The 9,075-nt window shown below is 35.8% G+C and overlaps 1 long non-coding RNA gene across 1 annotated transcript; it reads left to right on the forward strand.

The window, feature by feature from the left end:
• Positions 1–338: 338 nt before the first annotated feature.
• On the forward strand, positions 339–9,073 carry LOC147381308 (uncharacterized). Its single transcript, XR_015174667.1, has 4 exons — positions 339–669; positions 5,497–5,539; positions 6,327–6,395; positions 9,004–9,073. It is a non-coding gene; the product is annotated as an uncharacterized LOC147381308 (long non-coding RNA).
• The last annotated feature ends 2 nt before the right edge of the window (positions 9,074–9,075 follow it).

Raw genomic sequence — 9,075 nt, forward strand, 5'->3', positions numbered from 1 at the left:
AAATTTAAGGTATGGACACGATTTTTCTTTAATTCAAGTTATATTTCTAGTATGGATCAAGTGCAGGGGCTTTTTAATTCAATTTGTATTTCTAGTATGGATCAAGTGCAGGGGCTAAACGAGTTGACATTTTTATCTTTCAAAATGTTCACTCGGGTCGTCCCTACCTAGCTCCGCCCCTGCTTGCAATGGAATCCACCCTAAATAAACAAAACAATGACACAGGCATACAAAAAGTTTCTAAATGGAACTCTCCTTTCCTTCAAATAACCTGCTATTTATTTTTGGAAAGGTAATAAATATTTAATTTTATGGACCACGTTCTGGGTTTGGTGCTTTTGTCTCTAGCTAAAATGGCGACTCGTACATTCTTTTACAAACATTTAAGTCATCTAATCTTTTTCACATTGTTTTGCAGCAATCATTCTTGGGTTAAATGGCAATCTTACCTTTGCTGATGATGTATCTGTTGAATCTGGATCTGGAAATAATACAGGAGAGGGATCTATTTTTGTCAACAACCTTTTACATTCTGATAAGTTGCATTTCTTCTTGAATGTTCTCTTTCTTCTAGGGTAAACTAGAAACTACTTTTTATTAGCTTTACAAGAAGCTAAAGAAGTCTTCGGGGAGAGGGATCCGCATGTTGCATCAGCATGCAACAATTTGGTGGGTTAGATGCATGTATTTTGTATTTTTATTTCCATATACTAGTGAAGGAGTGGTTAATTTGATAAAGTTTGGGGATTCTTGTATCCATATTGCCAATAGGTGAACCATTGAGGCAAGCAAGTGATGCAGTTCAAATTGCAGCCTAGAGCAGGCCACATGTCAATTTGTCTTATTTTTCATGTTTTTAGGTCAATTTTAGGATAATTTTGAGTCCTAATTTTGTTTGGAAAAGTGGTATTTAGTATTTTAAAGTTAGTAGAAGAGTGTTAATCGAATTATGTTTATTTTACTATTTCGGGAAAGTTTCTATTTCATTGGGAATAAAAGGTAGAGTCAAATTTGAACTATTTAAACCAACACAGAATTCAGAAGTATTATGATTTGTTTAGAATAAACTTTAGGGCGTGTTTCGTAATGGGAATTAGTGGGTGTTGGAGTTGCAACTCCCATGGTTCAACTCCAACGTCATGTTTGGATGGCCAGGTCCCTACATTTAGGACTCGTAGATCGACCTCAACTCCCATTTTAGGCAGAGTTACTCCAGACTCAAAGGGTGGGAATTGTAACTCCACTCATAAATACGTTTAAAACAGTCTCCTAAATATGTGGCGTAGTGACATGTGGGAGTGTTAACGTGTGTAACTCTTGTAACAATATTAGAACAACACTTTCCTTAATAAATTAGTAAGATTGGATCGTTGGGTCCACATGGATTGCTACATTGGCAATCCAACACCATAGACTTCTAGATTCCATGGAGAAACTTATATTCAGAATTTATTTTTATTTTTATTTTTTTAATTTTTTATGTTTTGAGTTCATCCAAGGTGTTGAAAATGGACGGCTACAAAACTCCCATATTTAAAATTAAAATTCGACGGTGAAAAATTACTTATTTTTCCCTATTTTTCTTTTCAAAATCTTAAAATTTTGTCCCCTAATCCCTGTGGTATCAGATCTTGTTTTTGGAAGCGACAATGTGAGCTCACGACCCTCAGAAAGATTTGAAATCATACTAAGTTAGTTAGGCTAGTCTGAATCATAAAATTAATAAGACGTTTCTGCCCCCTTTACCCCACCTCTCAATTTTTTTTATTTATTTTTTTTCATTTCTTTTATTGGTGAGCATGTTGTAATGAGTTAATTTTTGTTTTCCATATCTATATATATATATATATATTAATAATGTGGTAATGGATTCATCACTTCTACGGACAAACCTATAAGGATTCAACTACACCCTCAAGTTTTCACAAGAATCAATAGGTTGAATGGTGAATTATGTACAGTGAATAGATTTGTATATTTTTTTCACAAGAAACTAACGAGCAGGGGAGGAGCCAGGATTTTCTTTTAGTGGGGGCAAACTATGGTTAGTTGTATAGTTGAAGAACTTGGATGGTGGGAAAATTATTTGTGCTGGAAAATACGATTGGAGGGAGGTGAGGGTGTGGGGGCAAATGGGGAGGGAGGTGAGGGAGTGGGGACAAATGGGGCATGTAATTAGTTGAAAATATAAGGGTGTCTCAAAGTTCTGTGGGGGCAATTGCCCCCACCAGCTCCTTACTAGCTCTGCCCCTGCTAACGAGTTTGAATTGTAGATGATTCTCTAACAAAATCCCGTGCCCAACTGAACACTGGAGTATATTTTTGAAGTACTCCAACTCTAAGTGACTACTGCTTCCAAACACACCCTTAGTTTTCTTAGAAAGTTATTCCTCTTGCATTTGCCTTGTAGATTCAAGGTGTTTTTAATTGAAGTAGGCGATTATCTCTATTTCTTTTGCTGTCTAGTTCTCTTCTTAGAGTTTCTACACTTTTCTATCTTCTCTAGAGTAAACTGTGTTTTGAATTATTTGGTATCAAAGTAGGTTGAATACCTTGGGTAGCGGACAATATGCCACCAAGGAGGAATCCTACGATAAACCATCGGTTTGATTGAGTGGAACAAGTGCTAGAGGAGATTACTAGAAGACTAGATCCACTAATGCATGGGCGTATGGTAGACCTAGGTATCAAAGGTGATGAAGATGAGGATCAAGCAAATAACAGAATGCGGTTCAGCTATCCACATTACTGACAAGGGGATCTGGTTAAAATCATCAAATTCATGGTCAAAACCATGATAGGGATTATGGAATCAAAGTGGATATACTGAAATTTCATGGTAGAATGAATCTGAATGAGTAGAATGGTTGGGGAAGGCATAAAATATTTTTTGAATGGGAAAATGTTCCAGATCACTGTAGAGTGAAGTTTGTAGCTGCCAAATTCTTGGGTTATGCATTAGCATGGTGGGATGATGTTAGAATGGATCATCTATGCCAGGAAAATAGAAGATTTCTTTATGGGAAATGATGAAATCTCATCCTAGGCGTAAATTCTTACCGACAAACCATGCTAGAGATCTCTATCAATGTTATCAAAATTTGCGACAATGGGATGGTAGTGTCGTTCAATACACTGAAGAATTTTACATCCTCACCATGCGGGTTGACCTTCATTAATCGGAAGAGCAGTGTGTCAGCCATTGCATCAATGGTTTATGTTCGTGAATTCAAGATGAAATTGCTATGCATGGTATTTGGAGGGTGGATGATGCTTACTATCAAGTGTTGAAGGTGGAAATTTTTCTAAATAGGAATTTCAGCCATAGGACATTGGGATCAAGAGGTTCTTCTACGTTTCCTAGAGCTTTCAATTCAGATCAAGGTGAGTGCTAATGTAGCCCAAGTTAGACCATGAACCCTCCAAACCCTAGGCAAGGGAAAGGGGATGTGAACAAGTTGTTGTCCAAACATGAACACTGTAAACAAACCAAGATGAATTTAATTGTTTCAGGTGTCATGAACTGGGACAATGCTTGTTTGAGTGTCCAAAACGTCAAAGCCGAAACAAGGGTGAACTTGGTCAAAGAGGAAGATGCTCTTTAAAAAATGAACAATGCAAGAAATTGAAGGGAGTGGGAGTTATGAGATTAGAGTGGAATGATGCAATGTTAGTTAATGAGATTAGAGTGGACGTCAACACAACTAAATTGAAGGGAGTTGTTTTGTATTCTGAGGGCTTTATAATAAGTAGGAACAATATCAAGTATATGGAGTGCAACTTTGGTAATAACATAAATAGAGAAGAAGGGCTAGTAGAAATTGATGTATAGGAAATACTCCAAAGTTACCATATTTGTTTCCTGCATTTTATTATCCAGAAGAATGGAGAGATGGAGTAGAATTAGAGATTGATGGTTGAAGTGGACATGTTCTTCTGAAGTGCTTTGTGAATGTGACTGATGTATCCCACATAGATTAAAAGGAAAATTGAATAAATAGACACTAATACAATTAGATTTTCTCTTCATAGAAAAACTTGGGATTTGCGATCCCAGATAAGATCGGTTCAGGATCATGGGATCCTTTTCTATCAGATAGGAAGGGTTGTTGCACAAAATGTACTTGTAGACTCCAAAGAATTCTCTTCGAACGTCTCAGGGGAGAACCCCAAAACAGCCACAACTCAAATAACTCCAAGTAATTACATTCGACATGATCATAGAGTATATCCAGTTCTACTTTCTAAATTGGCCCATTCTTTTGTTGTATTCAAATTAGAAACATAAAAATTCCTAAGCTTTAAGGCTTAACTATGTCATGCCCTATGATAAAAATTCAGGATCTTTTGAATTTTGATACTTTCAAAATCTAAGGTGCCCTAATGCAAATATCATGTAGACACTAACACATGGAACATGGATAGTCATTGCTTCTTGAAATCTAGGATGTGTTGAGTGTTGTATTATCCGCCTCAGTTCCTGGGTGTCATGTGCTCACATATTATGCCCCAGTTCGACCCAAGACCTTCTTATATTTATAGTTTCGCCTTCCCCATCAGATCGGTTTTTTAGGGTAAATGGTTGTCAACTGGTATTAGAGTGCTAGGTTTGTATAGGTCACAGGTTCGAGTCTCCTAAAAGGAATTTTTCACCCTTGTGGGTAGGGGGAGTGTTGAGTGTTGTATTATCCGTTTTCGTTCCCGGGTATCACGTGCTCACGTATCGTGCCCCAATTCGACCCGTGACCCTCTTATATTCATCGTTTCACCTTCCCCATCAGATCAGTCTTTTGGGGTAAATGGTTGTCAATAGGACATAGACATGGATATGGGTATCCCATTCAATTTAGTGATACCATACTTAATATTTTTTTCAAAACTTTTTTAAGCTATTAGTATCAATTTTTTCCGGTGTTTAAAATGTGACACATGTAATGAAACTTCTAATGTGGCAATGCTTTCTGTGATAACACCTATTACAATGTATTATTTTTTTAACATATTTCTTGACAAGAAAAAACAACAACTGGTAGGGTTTAGAAAATAACTAATAGTACAATAGAAAATGAGAAGATTGTAATAGAAGTGTTCATGCAGTATCAGGTATGAATTGGTGTCACATAGTATCAAAAAGGGTACATTGGTCATATTGCAGTACCCAGGTTTTGTAGTTGAATATTTTATTTCAAGTCAACCGTAAATTGCATTATTGGACTCATTTACGTTCGCATAAAGCATATGTACTCACCTTCATCATTTTCTGATGTATTGATTTGCTGAAAAATTGGTGAGCCTGAATTTTATAATGATTACTATATTCTTGGTTATTTCGTTCTGTCACCCCCCCCCCCCCCCCCCCCTCAATTTTGTTCCTGAAATGAGACTCATATCTCTGAATTCTGAACTATGATTGGTCTGGCATTTTCTTTGATTAGAAAGTTTTATGATATGTTTACATCATCTGTGTGACTGCTGATTCGTTCTGCTTACAACTAGCTTTCTTTCTATTCCATGCTTCCTCCGGCAGTGGGCTTTAAAGGTATTAGATTTGTTTACCAGTATGCTTTTTATTTTTATATATTGTTTTGTATCATGATTTTATAATTCATCTTCATCATCATCATTCTTTCCTTAACACAAAAATGGGGGTCAGAAACATGAATCTTGTTTCTTCATTCAACTCTATCTTTAGCCATATCTTCAGTCAAGGCATGTCTCTTTGTACCTTTTCCTACTACCTCCAAAGCCTTATGCCAAGGATTTGTGCTCGGCTTCTTACTACCTTCATCCAGGTCATTTTTTGGTTATCCTCACCTTTTAAGAGCCTTTGACTTGCCCCCGAGTACTCCTCACTACTGCCATCATTGATTTCATCGTACTTGCCCAAGTAATCTTAGTCAACTTTGCTTGATTTGATCTTCTATCAAGTGATTCCTGCATTCCCTTGAATATACTTATTTATGAGTTATTTCTTTCCTAGTCTTAAAACTCATCCATCTCAACATTCTTATTTTTGCAATCCCATTATATGAACATTTTTTTCTTTACCACCCAACAATCAACTCCATAACTCGTAGCTGTTCTTACATTGCCTTGTAACATTCACTTTCATTTGACCAATACAAGCTAGTCTTACTGCAGAAATACTTCTCCACTTTATCCATATCATGGTCTTATAATTGATCTCCCAAAACCTTGAACTCCTCGTACACTCAGAATTCAAATATTTTATTTTTGCTTTTTCTTGTGAACATCTAATTGCTACTATTTTATTGGATTCATCAATTGTGAACTTTTGACCTTCAATACCACTTATAATTTTGTAGATAAAGGGATGTGTTCTTGGACATGGACATACTGATTATGCAGATACAATGTATCATCTCGGGGTGGTAGTATTTGAATCTCCAATTCCATTATCATTGTTGTCATTAGTATTACTACTACTACTATTTTGTATTATTCTTTATGCTTCTCATGTGTTGTTTTGCCTCAAGGGAGGGGCAGACTTTAGAAGATGTAATGTAACAATAGTCTAATAATATTTCCACGTTGTTGATGTGTGTTTCTAAAGAGTGTTTACATTCAGATCAGTATGCTAGATATGACTAATGGTAATGATTGAAGAGGCATCTACGCCTTAGTTGAACAAAGTTCAGTCAGTGGTATAGTGGGGAAGTTGGATGTTGTAAACCGTTTTTTAATTGAATATTAGGAAGTAGAAATGGGAGCAAGATTCCATAGCGAGATCAATACCTAGAGTAGCAGGTTCATGCAAATTAGATCTGAACTTAATTCACCTTGTGATTACATTTCATAATTGGATATACTAAATATGATTTTATGAAGCATGGTATTCTATCATATGATTTTATTTTATTATTTATTAGTATAAATTTATTGAAGGAAAAAATAAGGCAGAGGCCAAGATGGCCATCTTACATGAGGAAAAACGAAAAAAAGGAGAAAAGAAAAGAACGATACAAGGACGAGAGAAAAAAACAAGCTATACTAAACTACAGTCAGATTCCACATATTGCATCCCATTTGAACATAAATTCCTCGAACAAGACTGCTTTAAATTCATCATATATTTTGCTCCTTGTGAATATTAGACCCATTGTGGACATGATAACTACTTGAACAATGCGTTTTTTCCCTTGGAAAGCCCTACTATTCCGCTCTGTCCAAATCTACCAACACATGGCAAATGGGGTTGAAGCCCAAAGAATTATATTCCCAGGAGGGATATCTTGGATCTACCAGCTATGAAACAACGCTAATATTGAGGGTAACACCACGAGGTTTGGAATAACTTCAGGCAGTGGGTCCAAAGCTGACTTGAAGAGGGACAATGGATGAGCAACATAGAGGGCAAACAGTCGGATTAGTAACACCTAGGTTATCCATGGTTGGAATATTTTCAAATGCAGTTGACAAATTAAAAATGAAATTTTAGATTGAACTTTTGGCCCCAAACAGCAGCAACTGGAAAGGATGGCTGATGACTGGACATCATAGAGTTGTAGAAAGATTTCACTGAGAAGGAACCACTCTTACTTCCTTCGCAAGCACGCATGTCCTCCACCGAAGGGTCCATTTGAATCTTAGAAATGCAGTATGTTAGAATAGCAACGTCTTGAACCTCATAGTTTTCAAAACTTGTTCTAAATCCTAGATCTCATGGTACTTGATCTCCTGATTGAATCATGAGGTCCTTGATAATGGCCTCTTTCTTTTGGGATATAGAAAATAAGCTAGGAAATTGAGGTCTAAGGGATAAAAGTCCACACCAATGATCCTCCTAGAATCTAACTCTAGTTCTCTTGCTAAGAAATTCTGATTTGTTCTTGTGGATACCTTTCCACAGCCCACATCCATAAGCTGATGTTCTTCCATAAGCTACTTTTCTCATTCCTGAACCTCCAAAACCATTTTCCTAGTAATGCACGGTCAATCATGCCTTGCTTTTTGATCCCGAGAGCCCCATCTTTCTTTGGGAGGTAAATCTGGTTCCATCTAACCCCCATCTTCCTAGAGTTTGTTAGAGGTCTCGATACTGAAGAAATTAAACTTTATTGAAATTCTTTAATGATTATTACACACGAACTTTGGTAGGGTATTTATAGAGATTACATGAACTAAGATATAGAAAGTAATCTAATATAAATATTCTATTTGACCTAAATCACTTCTACTATTTAATTTTAAATATTCTAATCAACAATACTTCCTAGGATAGAAGGTGTTAGTTAATATATACTAAATATATAATCCTCCATCACAAACTTAACAAAAGAACTCTCATTGGAGAGATTTTAGGGGGAAAACAAAAACAGAAATCATGAGACATGAATGTGTGGACTAGGGAGTTTTGTAGCGATGTAGAGAAAGGTTAGATTATTGAAAGAAAATTAAAAAAATTAGTAAAGAAGAAGGAAAGGATTTAGGTCCATCGTGGAAGAATGGTGCGTCAAGATCATCCTCTCAATATAGTTTAGGCTCTGATACCTTGAATAAGTTGAACTTTATTAAAATTCTTTAACGATTATTACATGAACCTTGATAGGGTATTTACAGAGATCACATCAACCAAGATATAGAAAGTACTTCCTAATGCATAAGATACTAATTCGGATATACTAAATATATAATTTCACCATCTCAACCTTATGTTTATGATAAGATACACTGACAATGATACAATGTATCACATTTATATGTTGCATATCATTCTCTATTAGATACTTTTAGATTTTGTAAAACTATATGAACATTTATTTATGATACTTTGCAATGTATGTAATACATGCACCATATTGATGCAAAGCACCTTATTTTTAAAAAGCAAGTGTGGAATATATTGTCCTCGCAAAATATACCTAAATATTTGATCTTTGGTTTCAGACGTAATTGATCTTGCTTCAAATATTTACTAGAGCATTTTTTTTTTCCTTCATAATTCAACGAGATTTTAAAGTCGCATTATCATTTTGCCCCCAGGTGATCTATCTTCAAGGAATGGAGAATGATGCTGTGGCCCTTATCCTGGATTCTATTAGGATATTAGAGGTT

The sequence above is a fragment of the Akebia trifoliata genome, unplaced genomic scaffold (genome assembly GCF_017979445.1).
Source record: "Akebia trifoliata isolate Shusen 1 unplaced genomic scaffold, ASM1797944v1 Contig00582, whole genome shotgun sequence".
Classification (NCBI taxonomy): Eukaryota; Viridiplantae; Streptophyta; class Magnoliopsida; order Ranunculales; family Lardizabalaceae; genus Akebia; species Akebia trifoliata.